Below are 19,251 nucleotides of genomic sequence, written 5' to 3' on the forward strand. Positions count from 1 at the left end.
AAACAAGAACAACAATTCTGGGAGGGATTCTATCAATGGATCTATTCACACATACACATGAACCCGTATTTTTATACCCCTGTGCACAAAAGTACGAATTTTGAAATCTTTAATCTGGAGATGTTTGCAGGTCACTGCAGTTATTGCACAGCTTTACTGCCATTATAGAAACATCAGTGGTGACTTGCTCACTTGCTGACATCTCTATAATTAAGATATATATTAACACAAAAGGATGGGCTTTGGGAATATAATGGCTTGAAGCTTCAGTGCAGAAATATAGCAAGATGGTTAGTTCTTACATGTTGTACAGGCCGCTGATTGTGGACCATAAGCTGATTCTTAAACAGCACAGAGATAAAAATAGATGGAGGCAGAAAGATTGCCCAAAGGAACTAGGGAAGATTCAGTGGAAGCCTAAACACACAAGGAGGAAGGGGGGGGGGAAAGCTCAAATGCAAATGAAGTCTGTTTGGACTACATGAGGGTTGAGAGACAGCAAGATTAGGGAGATAAGAGAGGCAAATATCAGATAAAGAAGAGAGGTGATAATAATTGCCAATCCCAAGGGAGGACAAAGAAAAGTGATTTCCTGAGTTTCCTCATGAGCTGTGGTGACCTGGTTGCATCTGTGTTTCTGCTAGTGATTCAGTAGATTTGGGTGGAGATTCTTTACACTCAGTGGAGACAGTTAACTGCCTCTACTTTCTGAAAGAATACCTGATAGGCTCAGGTAAGGATGAGATGATCGACTCCATTTTGTTTTCAGGGGTCATCATTCTTGATAGGTAAATCCATTCAGGAGGACAAACCTTTCAGATGACTTATCTGCATTTGTTTACATACCCCCATCTACCTCTTACCAGAACCCTCTGTATTGTATTTCCTGGGTCTTTTCTCCTGAATCACCTCCCCAAGCGCACCTACTTCGATTTTATCCAAGCCACTTTCCAAGTCCTTCATTTTAACCTCCTCTCATTGGTCAGCATGCCAGCTCATCTAAACACATTTTGAGATCCCCCACAAGCCTCTTTTAAGACCGAGTTTTAGCATCAGTTGCTTGCACATTACCCTGGCCTTCTGAACAACCTCTCCAAAAACATATTTAAGTCTCCACTGCGCTGTATACACAAAGATTGGCCTGAGCTCAACACTTGAAACCCAACTTTTCTATCATCCCCACCCCAGCGCACCATTTCAGGGGTGCTTTGGCCAGCAGTAAGAGAGGTAAACTTTGCAACCTTGGTTCATTTTAGTTGTCCTTTTCTTATCCTTCTTTTGCTCAATGATGTGCATTCTGAGAAGGAGCCACAAAGACCAGCACACAATATTTGAAAAGTCAAGACACTGTGGGTTTATATAATAGCATGATGCTACTTGCTGTTTTATTATTTTCCTTCCTTATAATTCCTAGCATTGACTTTGCCTTCTTTATGTTGAAAACACACCAAGTTGACATTTTAGAGGTTCTAGAAACACAGGATGCAGAAGGCTAAATTTGGCAAGTTATTATTGCCTTACTTCCCCCCCCCCCCTTACTTGAGGGCATGAAGATCTGTCCCTTTATAATACATCCGAAACATTATCCAGTATCCATCTTCAGTGAGGGTGTCTGTCACAGAATGTGCAAAGGAGGGGGAGTGAGAGTTGTGGCAAGGCATGTTGTGGAGAGAGTACCAGGGGCCAGAGAAAGCTAGAGAGAGTGGAATAAAGGGCCACATTCAGCCCTTTAGCTTGAGGTTACCTGCCTCTGAAAATGTGAAAGAAGGAAGATGATTTCACATCCTCTTTCACCCCTGACCCCCCTTGTAATGATCAGTTGAAAGTTTGACTTTTTTCTTTAACTTTCCCACTTGTCGCTACTGTGCTATCAGTACACCATATGTGTACTGTTTTGCTCTCATAATGTCGGCTGGTTAATGCAGGGTGTTTTAAAATCAGCCGTCTCTTTCAGCTGGCAGCCTGATTGCAATCACAAAGGAGTCAAGAGTTCTCCATCCCTTCCCTCCCCACTGGCGCCCCTGCTCCCCACATCCCGCATTAACAGTTTAAGGCAGCAATCCTCTGCTCACTTACCTGGGTGTAAGCCCCAATCAACTTAGTGGAACTTACTTCCGAGTAGACAATTGTGCTGAAAAATTTCTGGTTGAGATCTTGACCTGAAGAGCTTGGATTCACCATACACTTCTTTACAGAGAGGTGGGTCCTGCCTCTGATCAGGGCTAGCAGTGTTCGAATGGGCACCATTAGCTCTCCCTTTTGAAGCAGTTCAATCTGTATGGTAACACATCCTCATCTCATGTTGAACGCAGTTGTAACGTAGCTAAAGCAACTAGCCATGATAGCTGTATTCTGCCTCCATGGCTGGAGGCAATAATGTTTCTGAATACCAGCTGTTGACAACCACGGGAGAGGAGAATGTTCTTGTGCTTGGGTCCTATTTTGGGGTGGTCCACAGTCATCTGCTTGGCCACTGTGATAACAGGATAACAGGATAACAGATGGGCCACAGTCATCTACTTGGCCACTGTGATAACAGGATAACAGGATAACAGATGGGCCACTTGCCTGATCCCGAATGCTCTTCTTATGTTTTTTTTTTTTTTTAAAATATTTATTAAGATTTTCCAAATACAAAAATGCAAAAGTAATAAACAATATAACATATATCATAACATATTATCAAAACTTCTTTGGACTCCCTCATGTCTCCCGCTCCCACTTGCATCATTACAAAACTTTTTCCAGCAATTTATCAACTTATTTACATTCTTAAGTCTTATTCATTTAATTTAGTCTGATAATTCTCCAAAAAAATTTATATTTTCCTCAATCTCATTTATCATCCAAATTACGTCTAATTTAGTGGTGCTCAATTGTTTATGATCTGGCATCCTTCTTAACATTCAAACCAAATTACAGTGTTTTTGTAAATAAATCCTGAATTTCTTCCAGTCTTCTTCAACCCTCTCCTCTCCCAGGTCTCGGATTCTGCCGGTCATCTCTGCCAATTCCATATAGTCTATCAGTTGCATCTGCCATTCTTCCAGTGTGGGTAGATCTTGGGTTTTCCAATGCTTGGCGATGAGTATCCTTGCTGCCGTTGTTGCATACAGGAAAAAAGTTCTGTCCTTCTTTATCACCCTCTGGCCGACAATACCCAGGAGGAAGGCCTCTGGTTTCTTAGGGAAAGTATACTTAAATACCTTTTTCAGCTCATTATATATCATTTCCCAGAAAGCCTTCACTCTAGGGCAAGTCCACCAGAGGTGAAAGAATGTTCCTTCAGCTTCTTTACACTTCCAACATTTATTATCAGACACATGGTATATCTTTGCAAGCTTGACTGGGGTCATGTACCACCTGTATATCATTTTCATTACATTTTCCTTCAAAGCATTACATGCAGTGAAGTTCAACCCAGTGGTCCATAACCTTTCCCAGTCTTCAAACATAATATTATACCCAATATCCTGTGCCCACTTTATCATAGCCGATTTAACCATTTCATCTTGTGTGTTCCATTTTAACAGCAAGTTATACATTCTTGAAAGTACCTTAGTCTTAGGTTCTAACAATTCTGTTTCCAATTTCGATTTATCCACCTGGAACCCTAACTTTTTGTCATTTTTAAAAACTTCTTTAATCTGAGCGTAGTGTAACCAGTCTCACACTTTATCCTTCATTTTCTCCAAACTCTGCAATTTCCAGTTGTCTCCATCTTTTTCTAGTATTTCCCCATATTTTGGCCATTTGGCCTCCATATTGGGTCTTTTTCGGGCCTTAGCTTCCAGAGGTGATAGCCACCTTGGAGTTTTATTTTCCAATAAGTCTTTATATTTTGTCCAGACATTAAACACTGCCTTTCTGACAATATGGTTCTTAAAGGCCTTATTGATCTTAACCTTGTCATACCATAAGTATGCATGCCAACCAAAAGCATTGTTGAAATCTTCCAAATCCAGTACGTCAGTGTCCTCGAGAAGTAGCCAGTCTTTTAGCCAGCAGAAAGCTGCGGCCTCATAGTACAACTTTAGGTCTGGCAGGGCAAAGCCCCCTCTTTCTTTCACATCGGTTAGTATCTTAAACTTAATTCTGGGCTTTTTGCCCTGCCAGACAAACTTAGATATATCTCTCTGCCACTTCCGGAAGCACTCCGTCTTGTCCACAATCTGTAGTGTTTGAAACAAAAACAACATTTTTGGCAATACATTCATCTTGATAGCAGCAATTCGGCCTAACAAAGAAAGTTTCAATTTTGTCCAACTGTCTAAATCTCTCTTAATTTCTGACCAACATTTTTCATAATTGTCCTTAAATAAATTCAGATTTTTTGCTGTTATGTTTACCCCTAGGTACTTTACTTTTTTAACCACATTTAATTCTGTCTCTCTCTGAAACCGTTCCGACTCTGTATCTGTCAAATTTTTCCCCAATACCTTGGTTTTCTGTTTGTTTAATTTAAATCCCGCCACCCGACCAAAGTCTTGAATCAATTGTAATGCTCTTTTTGTACTAGATTCTGGCTCCTGCAAGGTCAAGACTAGGTCATCTGCAAAAGCTTTAAGTATATTGTTTCGCTCCGACCTGAATTCCTTCCACCAACCGGTCCCCTCTAATCATATTCAAGAGCACCTCCAGAACCGAAATAAATAACAGAGGGGAAATAGGGCAGCCTTGTCGTGTTCCTTTTTCAATTTTAAACTCTTCTGTAACCACATTGTTAACTATCAATTTAGCCTTTTGTTCTGAATATATTGCATCAATCCCATTCTCAAAACCCCGTCCCACTCCCATTTCTTTTAAGTTTCCCTTCATAAATTTCCAGGAAATATTGTCAAAGGCCTTCTCTGCGTCTATAAAGATTAACACTGCTTTTGTATTTATATCTGTTTGCAAAAGTTCCAAAATGTCAATAATGTTCCTTGTGTTAGCAAACAAGTGTCTACCTGGGAGAAAGCCCGCCTGGTCCTTATGAATTACTTCGTTTAAAACTTTTTTAAATCTACTTGCCAGAATATCTGCAAATATTTTGTAATCCACATTTAAAAGAGAGATGGGACGATAGTTCTTAAGTTGTGTCTTATCAGCTTCCGATTTTGGTATCAATGTGATGAAAGCTTCTTTCCACGATTCTGGCGCCCTCCTTCCCTCCATAATTTCATTGCTAACCTCCATCAGTGGTTGTATCAGGTAGTCTTTTAGTGTCTTATAATACTTGGAGGTCAGCCCATCTGGTCCTGGAGATTTGCCCAGTTTCATGTTCTGAATGGCTTGTTCAATCTCTTGTCGTGTTATTTTACAGTTCAGGATTGATCTATTTTCTTGTGACAATTTTGATAGTCCATTTTTCCCCAAAAATTGTTTAATCTCAATCTCATTTTGCGGCCCTTGAGTATATAATTTTTTGAAATATCTTTGGAAGCACTTTCTAATATCCGCAGGGTTCTGGATGTTTCTTTCTTCAATCTCTAAATTTGCAACTGTATTTAATTTTTGTCTCCTCTTCAACTGCCAAGCTAGCAGTTTTCCACATTTATTCGCCGATTCAAAAGTTTTTTGTTTCATTAATTTAATCTTCCACTCTATTTCCTGGTTTATCAATTTAGAATATTGTGCTTGATGAAATTTAATTTCTCTCAACGTCGGCTGTGACTTCGGATTTAATCTTAGCTTCTTTTCTAGTTCTTTAATTTTCTCCAAAATTTTATCTTTCCTCTCATTTTGTGTCCTTTTCTTTACAGCATTCTGTTGTATCAAGAACCCCCTCATCACTGCCTTGCTTGCGTCCCAGATAATTCTTTTTTCCACCGTAGTGTTCATGTTTATCTCAAAATAGTCCTTTAAAGCTTTTTGGGCCTTCTTGATAATCTCCTGATCTCTAAACAGGTTGTCATTCATCTTCCATCTAAAGGAGCCGGTTGGTATTAATGTCATATCCATCTTTACTGCGTTGTGGTCGGAGCAGGTCTTTGGGCAGATTTCCACCTTCTTGACCTTGGGTGCCAGACCTCTAGATATCCATATTTGGTCGATTCTTGTCCAAGTCAGTTGGGCTTCAGAGAAGAATGTTCCCTCTCTTCCCAAGGGGTTCTTCGTTCTCCAAATGTCAATCAAGTCCATATTGTCAGTCATTTCAAAAAAAGTCTTTGGTAGTCTGGCTCTTCTTATGTTTTTAAGGCTTAAGTTGAATGTGAACTTACCTGGAAGTAGGGATGGGTGGGGGGGAATGGGCTTTGGTTTGCATTTTAATGAGAAACTACTTAATTTGCACTTTTTGAATCATTGTGTGAATCAAAATACAGCCACACTTTGAAACTCATATTTCACCAAATTTTGTGACGCGGTTCTCTGGCCAAACAATGTATACAGAAAAGTGAATGTTATGGGAAACGTGTGTATAAAAAAATGCATTCATACAAATATTCACTATGTTAGGGCAAATTGCTTGCAAAAATCACATTGAAATGCCGATGAACTTTTGAAAAATGCAAATTGCTGCAGAAATGTGGAGAGCTGGACTTAAGATGGAAAAAAAATGGGAAACCAAAAGAAATAAAAATGACAGATCACAGGGAGTTGCACTAGATGACTTTCTGGGTCCCTTCCAACTCTGCAATTTTATGTTTCTATGATTCATCCTTAAAGGTAAAGGTAAAGGGACCCCTGACCATTAGGTCTAGACGTGACCAACTCTGGGGTTGTGGTGCTCATCTCGCTTTATTGGCTGAGGGAGCCAGCGTACAGCTTCTGGGTCATGTGGCCAGCATGACTAAGCCACTTTTGGCGAACCAGGGCAGCGCACTGAAACGCCGTTTACCTTCCCGCCGGAGCGGTACCTATTTATCTACTTGCACTTCGACGTGCTTTCAAACTGCTAAGTTGGCAGGAGCAGGGACCGAGCAACGGGAGCTCACCCCATCGCAGTGCTTTGAACCGCCGACCCTCTGATTGGCAAGTCCTAGGCTCTGTGGTTTAACCCACAGCGCCACCCGCACCCCTACAATTTTATGTTTCTATGATTCATCCTTACCTCACAGTAAACTCCATTGAATTAAGCAGGATAACCTTTCTCATAAAACATGCATGGGATTGGGCTGCAAATGAACATGGGGGAATTTTTGTTTGTTTCGCTTCCCAGTGGGGAATCCTGCCCATCAGAAAAACTGCCTGCAATGCTGATGGCAATATCAGTTTGGCTTTGTCATCCTCTGTTTGTAAAAACAAAAGGCTAAGATGTGAGCTGCTGAGGGAGTACTATTGGATCTCGTCTTCAGACAGGTTGTCTTGATATCAGCTGGATATCAAAAGACAGCTCAAGGGAGCTTGCATTGGGATTCTGGGTATGCCACAACTGACCTATTGATAAGCAGGAAACTACAGCTATTTCTGTTTGTTTTGCTTGCTTCATAGCATGCAGACAAAAGTACAAATATTGACTCAAAAGTGAAAGGGGGGGAAAAGCCATCTGTGGCCAGGCCTTTTCTCTCTTTTCTTTGGGGAGACTGTGTGCAATCATGAAGAGAAAAATTGAGTAAGCGCCTTTCTCCCCCTGGTAAAAGATAGAGACATTGGACAGTAACCAGGGGACCATCTGCTTCATTTCTTCATTCATCATTAGGCACGACTGTGAATCCAACACCAGTAGACAATGAGGCATGGAGAAGCCATTTGCAATAGCCAGTTGATGGAAAGTATTTCAAGGGCAAGGTTCTAGGAGAAAACATTGGAGACGAGTCAGACCAAAATCCTTGTGTTGCTTACAGAGCCATTTCTGGATCCATAGAACCGCACCGCAGAAAAGTAAACAGGGAAGCTGAAACAAGGAAAAAATGGATAGGAAGACAACTTTAAGCATCATCATCATCACCATCATCATCATCAGTGCTTTTTCTAAAAAATTGTTTAGGGGTTCTCTCATTTTGACTCAAGAAAATCACCATTTTATAGTTCAAATCAGGAAAAATAAACACAAATGGACAAAAGTTCAAAGATTCACAAAACATTTAGAGGCATGTGTACTCCTGCATCCCCCCAGAAAAAAACACTGATGATAATAATAATATAATTTATTATTTATACCCTGCCCATCTGGCTGGGTTTCCCCAGCCACTCTGAGCAGCTCCCAACAGAATATTAAAACCACTATAAAACGTTAAAAACTTCCCTAAACAAGACTGCCTTCAGATGTCTTCTAAAAATCAGATAGTTGTTCATTTCCTTGCCATCTGATGGTAGGGCATTCCACAGGGTGGGCGCCACCCTCGAAAAGGACCTCTGCCTGGTTCTCTGTAACCTCACTTCTTGCAGTGAAGGAACTGTCAGAAGGCCCTCGGAGCTGGACCTCAGTGTCCGGGCTGAACAATGGGGGTGGAGAGGTATACTGGGCTGAGATCATTTAGGGCTTTCAAGGTCAGCACCAACACTTTGAATTGTGCTTGGAAACATCCAGGGAGCCAATGTAGGTCTTCCAGTACCAGTGTTATATGGTCTCGACAGCCACTCCAAGTCACCAGTCTAGCTGCCACATGCTGGATTAATTGTAATTAAATTTATATACTGCCCTTCATTTGAAGACCATAGGGTGTTTTACAGTAGACAGGGGTCAGCAAACTTTTTCAGCAGGGGGCCAGTCCACTGTCTCTCAGACCATGTGGGGGGGGGACTATATTTTGAGGGGGGGGAAATGAAACTGTCATTTTGGGGAAGGATATCTACAATTAAAATGAATGTGCTTCCAAAGATATTATTTTTATTTCAGACTATCCCCATAATTAAGGGGAATAGAATTTTTAAAGAGTGGCAAAGCGGATTTCAAGATATATTTGGCAGGGCAAAAAGCCAAGAAGTCAATTTAAGTTGCTAACAAATATAAAAGAAAGAGGAGGCTTTGCCCTGCCAGATTTGAAATTGTACTATGAGGCATCATGTCTTTGCTGGTTGAAAGAGTGGATTAAACTAGAAAATAATGAATTGCTGGATTTAGAGGGGTTTGATAATAGATTTGGATGGCATGCGTACCTATGGCACGAGAAAAAGAGAGTCCATAAAGGTTTTGAGAACCACATCTTCCGAGGTCCTTTAATTGAGGTATGGGATAGGTATAAAAACCTATTAGAACCTAGAACGCCACGTTGGCTATCACCTCTAGAAGTTATGAGCGTAAAGAAAATTAATATGAGAAGTAAGTGGATAACATATGGTCAATTATTATTTAAAGAAGGAGAAAAATGGAAAATAAAACCATATGAGCAGGTTAAAGAACATGGATATGACTGGTTGCACTACTTCCAAACAAATGAGATGTTTAAGAAAGATGGTAAAGAACGAGGTTTTGCGGACAAGGATTCTAAATTTCAAAGTGAAATTATAGATAATGATGGTAAAAATCTATCCAAAATGTATAAACTGTTGTTAGAATGGAATTTGAAAGATGAAGAAGTTAAATCGGTAATGATTCGTTGGGCCAGAGATGTGGGTCATAATATACAATTTGAGGACTGGGAAAAATTATGGAAGGAGGGTTTAAAATTTACTGCTTGTATGACGTTAAAAGAGAATGTGATGAAAATGTTCTATAGATGGTATATGACACCGGCAAAATTAGCAAAAATGTATAAGACATGCAATAAGTGTTGGAAATGTAAAAATAAAGAAGGTACTTTTTATCACATGTGGTGGGAATGTAAGAAAGTGAAAGACTTCTGGGAAAAGATATACAATGAACTGAAGAAGATTCTAAAATATACATTTACAAAGAAACCAGAAGTCTTTCTATTAGGAATAGTAGGAAATGAGATAAAAAGGAAAGACTGTAAATTTTTTCAATATGCAATTACAGCCGCAAGAGTGTTACTGGCCCAGAAATGGAAACAACAAGAAATACCGACCGTGGAAGAGTGGAGAATGAAACTGTTAGATTACGCAGAGCTAGATAAATTGACAGGGAAGATTAGATACTTAAGAGACCAAAAGTTCATCGAGGACTGGGGGAAATTTGTGGAATATCTGGAATATATAAGTGAGGGACAGATGACGCTTAAGGGATTTAAAGAAGCACTGTGAAAAAGTAAGAAGTATTGTCTAAAGGGAATAGGAAAAAAGAGATAAACAATGTCAATATAAATTTGAGAAATGTGTAATTAAAATTATAACTATGGATGATTTACGGAACAGCTGAGGGAAGTCCAAAAGAGAAATATGTTGTGAAAAACGATGTGAAATTAATGTATTTTGTTTTGTTTTATTTATTGATGTTAATTAATAAAAATTTATATGCAAAATATATATATATATATATATATATATTTTGAGGTGGGGGGGATGAATGAATCCCTATGCCCCACGAATAACCCAGAGATGCATTTTAAATAAAAAGACACATTCTACTTTAGAAGGCAATTGGGCTGGATCTGGCCCCTGGGCCTTAGTTTGCCTAGCCATGCAGTAAAAAGGTAAAGGGACCCCTGACCATTAGGTCTAGTCGTGACCGACTCTGGGGTTGTGGCGCTCATCTTGCTTTATTGGCCGAGGGAGCCGGCGTACAGCTTCCGGGTCATGTGGCCAGCATGACTAAGCTGCTTCTGGCGAACCAGAGCAGCGCACGGAAACGCCGTTTACCTTCCCACCAGAGCGGTACCTATTTATCTACTTGCACTTTGTTGTGCTTCTGAACTGCTAGGTTGGCAGGAGCAGGGACCGAGCAACGGGAGCTCACCCCGTCGTGGGGATTTGTACCGCCGACCTTCTGATCGGCAAGTCCTAGGCTCTGTGGTTTAACCCACAGTGCCACCCACGTCCCATTAGCCATGCAGTAGAACATTGCAAAATACATAACATAATGGCGGCAAGAACAACAACACCTCCTCACCACGGATACAATGAAAAGGTAATAGATTGTTTAATCAACCAAAGGTTTGTCTGAAGAGGAATGTCTTCACATGGTGCCTAAATATATGCAGAGGTGTTTGAGAGTTTGTTGGAAATGTGTGTGAAGGGGCATGGGGAGGGAAGGTTTCAGCTCAGCTCCAGGTACAGGGAATTTGAGTCTATCAGCTGCAGTTTTGCAGCTGAATCTCGCTCTGAGTCCTGGCATCTTGCAGATGACCCTGCTAGAGAGACATTTCTGAGTCTGCATTCCCCATTTATCAAATAATGGCAAGACGGACCTACCTCACTGGTCTGTTGTGAAGATTAATGAGATAACGAAATCTTCTCTTGAGCCTCAGGGATAGGCTTGCCCCATACATTTAAATAACAGATGCACTTTGTGTGGGAAAGTGACTTTCACCGTGCTTTCTCCCCCCTCCCTCTCTTTTACCCCAAATACCAGAGAGAGAAAGTGAGCTGAAAAATCTGCCGCTTAAATCAAACAGCCCTCACACCTTTGGGTGTTTCTAATATGCATGTCATGTTTGAAAAATGTCAGCGGTTGGGGGGGGGGAAGGGGGGAGACGGAATAATTCTTGCTGCACATTTGTCTGAAGTGCATAATTGCTGCATTTGACATGTATGAATGCACTTTCATTATGGTGTCAAGAGGACACTTTGTACCTGGAAAAGGAGTAAGTGATTTGAGAATGGCAAATAAAATAGTAAGCATTTTGCTTAAATAAAGTTTATTACAGCTTTGGGGAAAGAGATAATTATAAAGCATTCACTGGCTTGTTTTTCCTCTGATTGAGGCTTTAAAATGTCATTTAAGAAGATTAAGGTATTCAAGACTCGCAGCCTTGCTGAGGTGGGTAACCTGGAGCAAAGTTGCCCCTGGACAGCCCTGTCTCTTCCACTCACTGGCATTCATTCTTCTTCCAGGCATGTCCAAAGTCTGTTTCGGGGGCCTAATCCGGCCCGCTGGTCAGTTTAATCCGGCCCCTGTGGCAGTTTATTTCCTTGAATCAAATCACCCCAAAAACCCCTCAAAAAAGCTCAGCAACTTTGTTTGGCCCTTTGGTCGGCCCTCACGGACCTTCACTTCATCAAATCTGGCCCTCTTTGAAAAAAGTTTGGACACCACCCATGCCAGTTCTGGGGATGTTGTTTTCTTGGGAGGGCAGGGGCTTTGAACAAGATGGTCTAAAAATGCCACCCCTCTCTCTGTGTGCGCCCACCTCTTCCTAACCGCTTCCTCGTTTTTCTTGCTTCTACTTCTGTGCCCAGTCCCAGAACTAAAAGGCTCTTGCTACTTTTCACTTCTTTACTGCACCACTGGTTCCATCAGTTGTTGTTATTGTTGTTAAATAAGTTTATATACTGCCCTATACCCGGAGGTCTCAGGGCAGGTCACAGAAAGGATCACAACATATATAATCAAAATAAAAACAACAACGCAATAACACTCCCCCAGAAAAGAGCCATATTTCAAAAGGGTATAGGATGTCAAACAGATCAACCAAAGGCCTGGTTCAAAAGGTACGTTTTTGCCTGGCTCCTAAAGGTGTGTAATGAAGGCACCAGGCAAACTTCCCTGGGGAGAGCATTCCACAGATGGGGAGCCACTGCAGAGAAGGCCCCGTTCTCGTGTTGACACCCTCCAGACCTCTCGAGGAAGGGCACACGAAGGAGGGCCTCAGAAGATGATCTCAGGGTCTGGGGTAGGTTCATATGGAAAGAGGTGGTCCTTGAGGTATGGCAGTCCTGAGCCATTTAAGGCTTTATAAGTCAAAACCAGCACTTTGAATTAGGCCCAGAAGCTAATTGGTAGTCAGTGCAGTTGGACCATGATCGGTGTAATATGCTCAAACTGTCTTGTTCAGGTGAATTCTGCGCTAGCTGAAGTTTTCGAATCATCTTCAGAAGCAGCCCTATGTATAACGCATTGCAGTAATCTAACCTTGAAGTTACAAGAGCATAGACAACAGTAGTTATCCTATCCCTGGGCCACCAGCCGAAGCTGATGCAAGGTACCCTGGGCCACTGAGGCCACCTGAGCCTCAAGTGACAGCAAAGGTTCCAGAAGTATCCCACGAACCTGCTCCTTCAGGTCAGGAGCTTGTCCTACTCTTGAGTAGCACCCTGGTAGAGAAACATGCCCGACTGGCATGTTCTCTCCCTCCTGGTTGATCGTTCGGGAGCTTCAAAAGCTTTCTTCAGCCTGAACATCACAGCGACTGATGCCAACAGACATCGGCACACCTAGGGATCTGCAGAGTATTCGCAGCTTGCATAACAGAACTCAGCAACTCAGCATTTTGGCTAATCTACTTTATTTACATATAAACACACACGGAGCACTGCAGCATGGCTCCCTCTCTCTCTAGCATCAGATAGCAAATAGAAAAAGAACAAAGGACAATAGTCCCACTTCACAGAACACAGTAGCACAAATGTCCTGTCTCCATCATGTCCCACTCTGTGGAGTCAAAACATGCACCGTAATGTGATAGACAACAATCCCATGACTGCAGTCACGGAGCAGGAATTCTAACAGTGTAACCCCATCAAGAGCAGGCCATCTGGTCTAGGAGCCAAAGAACAAAGGAAGAGCCCTGCTGGATCAGGCCAAAGGCCCACCCTGTCCAGTATCCTATTCTCACAGGGCCCAGCCAGTTGCCCATGAGAAGCCTCAAGTTAGGAGCTGAATGCTACATCCCTCTTCTTGTCTGTGATTCCCTGCAGCTGATATTCAGAGGCACAACCCCTCTGAAAGTGGAGATAGAACATAGTCATGAGGGCTAGTAGCCGATAATAGCCCTTTCCTTCATGAATTTGCCTTAGTTGATAGTTTAAGTATGTGCTGTGTCATGGAGTACAGTGGTACCTCGGGTTAAGTACTTAATTTGTTCCGGAGGTCTGTACTTAACCTGAAACTGTTCTTAACCTGAAGCACCACTTTAGCTAATGGGGCCTCCTGCTGCCGTCGTGCCGCCGGAACACGATTTCTGTTCTCATCCTGAAGCAAAGTTCTTAACCTGAAGCACTATTTCTGGATTAGCGGAGTCTGTAACCTGAAGCGTATGTAACCTGAAGCGTATGTAACCTGAAGCATATGTAACCCGAGCTACCACTGTATTTCCTTTTGTCTGTCCTGCACCTTCCAAGATTCAGCTTCATTGAATGCTCACGAGTTCTCCTATTATCAGAGAAGGAGAATATCACCTCTCCCCCCAGTTTATACACACCTAGTTTTATACCCCCCCCCTTTTAGTTGTCTTTTCTCCCAACTTAAAAGCTCCAAATGTGGTCATCTTTCCTCAGAGGAAAGCTGTTCCATTCCCTTGATCATTTTGGTCGCCCTGCTCCAAACAGAACAGGAGCAGAGATGGCATTGCATTTAGTTATTCCTTGACGCAGAATGCAGATCTTGGCAAGTTGTCACGCTCACCGTAAGCTCCAAACGAGCCTTTCTTTGCCGGCCATTGTATGCCCCTTTCCTCTCCCCTGCGCAGGGGACTTTTGATTCCGTCTTTTTTGTTGTTGTTGCTAGTATGAGGTTTTTCAGCACTTTTCGTCCTGCTGCTCTGCTTGAAAGAACGACTGCTCTCAGCCTACTTTACTGCCAGGACAAAAGGAACCTGGAAGGGACATCCTGCTTAAAAAAGTAGGCTGGCCATTGTCAACAGTAATTCATAATGTAATTCCAGTCATTTTGCCGGAGCTTAAAAAGTAGGGTAAACCCACATTGTCTCAGTGGGGATGCAATTTGGGGCAGGAGGGTGGAAAAAAAAGGGGGGGATAAAAGAGTAAAGAAAACAAGAAGCAGAGATGGGAAAGGAGCTTCAAGAAACCTGAAAATGAATCCCACTTTCCTCTGGTCTGGGAACTTTCCAAAACAAGTCGTGTTGCATCACTTGTTGTTGTTTAGTCGTGTCCGACTCTTCGTGACCCCCTGGACCAGAGCAAGCCAGGCCCTCCTGTCTTCCACTGCCTCCCACAGTTTGGTCAAACTCATGCTGGTAGCTTCGAGAACACTGTCCAACCATCTCATCCTCTGTCGTCCCCTTGTGCCCTCCATCTTTCCCAACATCAGGGTCTTTTACAGGGAGTCTTCTCTTCTCATGAGGTGGCCAAAGTATTTGAGCCTGAGCTTCAGGATCTGTCCTTCCAGTGAGCACTCAGGGCTGATTTCCTTCAGAATGGAGAGGTTTGATCTTCTTGTAGTCCATGGGACTCTCAAGAGTCTCCTCCAGCACCATAATTCAAAAGCATCAATTCTTCGCCGATCAGCCTTCTTTATGGTCCAGCTCTCACTTCCATACATCACTACTGGGAAAACCATAGCTTTAACTATACGGGCCTTTGCTGGCAAGGTGATGTCTCTGCTTTTAAAGATGCTGTCTAGGTTTGTCATTGCTTTTCTCCCAAGAAGCAGGCGTCTTTTAATTTTGTGACTGCTGTCACCATCTATAGTGATCCTGGAGCCCAAGAAAGTAAAATCTCTCACTGCTTGCATTTCTTCCCCTTCTATTTGCCAGGAGGTAATGGGCCCAGGGGCCATGATCTTAGTTTTTTTGATGTTGCACCACTAGGAATGTGAAATTTTGGGAGTGCAGCAGGATCTTTAATGCACGCTTAACAACAACAACAACAACCACTCCCCAGCTGGCTGGGTTTCCCCAACTACTGTTGGCACAGGTTGACCAGGCAAGCTAAAGTACAATCAAATTTGATTAAGCTACCACAGCTTAGTGGCTAAAGAGTCTGAGCTATGAATCATAGGAACAAAGAAATCTGTCTTATATTGAGTCAGCCCAAAGGGTCCATCCAGCTCATTACTGAATGGTGGTTGCTCTTCAGAGATTCAGACAAGAGGACATTCCCAGTTCTACCTGGAGATGCCAGGGATTGCACCAGGAACTGTCTGCATGCAAAGCCGATGCTCTGCCAGTTTACCACTGAATTGTGGTCCTCCTTCCCAAGACTCAAGCTATACCAAGCGGTCTCCCTTATCTTAAAAGCAGAAATGCCATTTAAGTGAGACAGTGACTGGGGAGCAGGTGGAGAGTCACCTATTTCAGATAACAAATGATTGCTTCCCCAAAGCACTCGTCTCTTCAGATAATTCATTTCTTCCACCCAGTGTGACTATTGTTATCCTTCTGACAATTGTTTGTTTGTCTGTTTGTTTAATTTATTTTAAGGAGGCTCTCAAGGTGGCTTGCGGAAAAGGGATAAAACAGAATTCCTATACAAGATACAAAAAAAAAACAAAACAGCAGGTGTAACATTTTAAAATGCAGCACCACACTTGTATTTATTTAAACAGTGAACAGGAGCCATTTAATACCAGCAGTGATATAAAAACTGTACAAAGCTCTGCATGCGAATTTAACACAGCATGGAATATATGAGTTCTCAAAGCCTATTTAAAATCCACTCTGGAGAGACCAAACATGTGAGGAAGTTCCACAGACAGGGGGACAGCTCTGAAAAGGCCTTGTCTCCTGTGCTGTCAATATTATAAATTTGTATGAGACTGATCACATAGGAACATTTGTATTGGATCAGATGATCCTTTATATCACCTGCCCCCAGACCATTAAGATTCCCAGCTTCAGGGGCACAGTGGTGGAATTTGTCTACCATGAGTTAAAATTGGAGGTGTGGTTATATTCCCAAAGACATATTTTTAGGTTCTGTAAAGTAAATCATGACCCATTCTCTGTGTTTTTGGATCAAATGGTGCTGGAGGAGACTCTTGAGAGTCTCATGGACTGCAAGAAGATCAGATCTATCTATTCTTCAGGAAATCAGCCCTGAGTGCTCACTGAAAGGACAGATCCTGAAGCTCAGGCTCCAATACTTTGGCCACCTCATGAGAAGAGAAGACTCCCTGTAAAAGACCCTGGTGTTGGGAAAGATGGAGGGCACAAGGAGAAGGGGACAGCAGAGGACGAGATGGTTGGACAGTGTTCTCAAAGCTACCAGCATGAGTTTGACCAAACTGCAGGAGGCAGTGGAAGACAGGAGTGCTTGGCGTGCTCTGGTCCATGGAGTCACGAAGAGTCGGGCATGACTAAACGACCAAACAACAACAATGGATGCCTCAGCTGATCAGATAACACATATGTTTCCTCAATCTTCCCAGCAAACTATAAAGGTAAAGGTAAAGGTACCCCTGCCCGTACGGGCCAGTCTTGACAGACTCTAGGGTTGTGCGCTCATCTCACTCTATAGGCCGGGAGCCAGCGCTGTCCGCAGACACTTCCGGGTCACAACGCCAGTGTGACAAACTGCATCTGGCGAGCCAGCGCAGCACACGGAACGCCGTTTACCTTCCCGCTGGTAAGCGGTCCCTATTTATCTACTTGCACCCGGGGGTGCTTTCAAACTGCTAGGTTGGCAGGCGCTGGGACCGGACGACAGGAGTGCACCCCGCCGCGGGGATTCGAACCGCCGACCATGCGATCGGCAAGTCCTAGGTGCTGAGGTTTTACCCACAGTGCCACCCGTGTCTCTATCCCAGCAAACTATAATACTGCATTATTTGAAATTTGTAGCATCACATGCTCTCATTGTGTGGGCTTTTAGATATATGCTTCTGCCAACTGTCTTCATGGAAATTCTGACACAAGTGATATTCCTAGAATTAAAGGTTGGTAAATGAATTCTTGAACAGTGTAGCTGCCACAGACATCTATTCATCTGAGCTACTTCAGAAGAGATGCCTCCCACTGACTGAGCCACTTGGAGTCAAGGGCTCTCCTTGCCCTCCTTGCTTGCTTGCCAGAGTAGTATTAAAACACTTAGCCTCTATACTTTAGTACTGATGCTTGTTGGTGCTTCCCTCCCCTTCCTCTTGCCTTCCCCAAAGATCACTGTGGAGAATCTTTGCAGATTTGGGGGCTCCAACATAATGCTCATATTTCTCTCTCCCAACTCCCTCATTTAACATTCAGAGTTCCTTCAGATTCCTTCTTATTGTGTATTCATTTGTGCTCTTTATGCTAGCAGGGTGGTTAGATGCAATCTTACTTTCAATACTATATGCGCCTGAAAAGATTTTGGGGTGGACGTGCTGCTTTGTTTCTGATCAGTGCATTTCCCATAGCTTCCTGATTGTCAGGAGTCCGGGTTCCCATCTTGATAACACAGCAAGCGTAGTTAATTAAAAAGGAAGATGTATTGCAAAAAACAAACAGAGTTCACCGGACGGCTCTAAGAAGCCGCCAACCTCATCAGTCATGATGACCCTTCTGAAGACTGCTTCCTGCAAGACCAGAAGCAGCTGAACTTTCGCTTCTGACGTCTCTTATTTTGCTTCCTGTCTTGGAGCCCTCCCATTCGCCGAGACCTTGGACTGAGAGGTTCAGCTCCCACCTCTTCCCCATTCTCTGAGGGGCTGTCTCTTAGCTCTTTCCCACCTGATGATCTACTTCTTTCTCTGTTCGCAGCATTTTGCACTTCTCAAGAGCGTTGTCAGGGTTCTGGCTCACTCTCAGTCATTCCCTTATCAATCTGCATTCCAAAGGGCTGGGGAGTTGGCATTTGCCGGTGCTCATCCTGCCTGGCAGTTAAACTGCTCTGTTCCTGGCTGCTTCCTTCAACTGGCTGCAAACCTTCCCTGGGGGCTGGCTCATTCATGACACTGATGAAATCCTGCAACTTTTTATACCACATAGGAACATCAGAAGAGCCTGCTGGATCAGACCAAACCGCCGCCCCTCCCAGCTAATTCAGCATCTTGTTCTCACAGTGGCCATGCAAATGGCTGTGGAAAACCAAGCAGGGGCCTGAGCAAAAGAATATTCTCCCCTCCTGTGGTTTCCAGCTACTGACATTCAGAAGCAGCTAGTAGCCACTGAGAGCCTTATCCGCACATGAATTTGTCCAATACGCTTTTAAGGCCATCTTTGGTGGTGGCCGTCACTGCCTCCTGTTGGATTGAATTATATAGTTTAATTATGCACCACTACAAATGTTCCAGGTTATTTATTTATTTTTGTCCCTTTCTGTTGTGTTCTAGTGCAAAAGTGTCCCTCCATAGGGCAACAATGTGTTACCATTGGGAAAGCGGAAAGATTTGTGGATGTTCCAGTAACACACTAACCGTGCTGATGATGTGCTGCCGGAAACATCTGCCAAAAAAAAAAAAAAAAAAAAGGAAAGAGAAAAAGAAAAAGAAGGCATGATGGAGAAGCGCAACAACAGGGAAAAGCTAGACATAACATTTTACGATGACAGGAAGAAACACCACGGGCAGAATAATTGCAACACACAGGAAGCACAAGGATATAGTTTGAGTGCCTCACTTGCAGTTCTATAAATCACTTAATGTGTCAACACACAAACAGAAGTTTTTAATATTGCAGT

General features: G+C 42.8%; 1 long non-coding RNA gene across 1 annotated transcript in view; it reads left to right on the forward strand.

Moving 5' to 3' along the window:
* Positions 1-19,038, forward strand: part of LOC307203058 — a 61,239-nt gene extending 42,201 nt beyond the window's left edge. Inside the window, exon 3 of the long non-coding RNA XR_013833115.1 lies at positions 18,905-19,038. This is a non-coding gene — a long non-coding RNA (uncharacterized lncRNA). The remainder of the gene's footprint in view (positions 1-18,904) is intronic.
* Positions 19,039-19,251: the final 213 nt, after the last annotated feature.

This window comes from Podarcis cretensis (genome assembly GCF_951804945.1).
Source record: "Podarcis cretensis genome assembly, chromosome: 14".
Taxonomy (NCBI): Eukaryota; Metazoa; Chordata; class Lepidosauria; order Squamata; family Lacertidae; genus Podarcis; species Podarcis cretensis.